Source organism: Carassius gibelio, chromosome B3 (genome assembly GCF_023724105.1).
Source record: "Carassius gibelio isolate Cgi1373 ecotype wild population from Czech Republic chromosome B3, carGib1.2-hapl.c, whole genome shotgun sequence".
Classification (NCBI taxonomy): Eukaryota; Metazoa; Chordata; class Actinopteri; order Cypriniformes; family Cyprinidae; genus Carassius; species Carassius gibelio.
In genome coordinates, this window is record NC_068398.1 from 39,305,293 (window position 1) to 39,305,570 (window position 278).

The window sequence follows — 278 nt, forward strand, 5'->3', positions numbered from 1 at the left end:
GTAGTCTTGTCCCAGCATCCAGGATCTGTCGATCAGCTGGACGTTGTTTCCGGCGGGACAGGCGAGGTTGTGTGCGCTCAGACCTTCTCTTTTAAAGATTACAATTTTTATTTATTTATTTAAATGTATTTAAATGTACAATGATGTGAAGTGTCCCATTAGATGTATTTTTAATCGATTAGGAACTTACCATTGACCAATGAACAGGTTTTTACTGTAGTATTGTCTGTTACTGTTGAAAATAGTATGAACTGTAATAGAATAAAATCATGATTTTA

The 278-nt window shown here is 34.9% G+C and overlaps 1 protein-coding gene across 5 annotated transcripts in view; it reads left to right on the plus strand.

Moving 5' to 3' along the window:
• LOC127953340 (NACHT, LRR and PYD domains-containing protein 3-like) overlaps positions 1 to 278 on the plus strand; it is a 70,836-nt gene extending 70,558 nt beyond the window's left edge. For all 5 annotated transcript variants that reach the window (XM_052552504.1, XM_052552506.1, XM_052552508.1 and 2 more), the window contains one exon: positions 1 to 278. This exon is cut by the window's left edge and continues 1,766 nt beyond it. The gene's annotated coding sequence lies outside the window, so the exon portion shown is untranslated.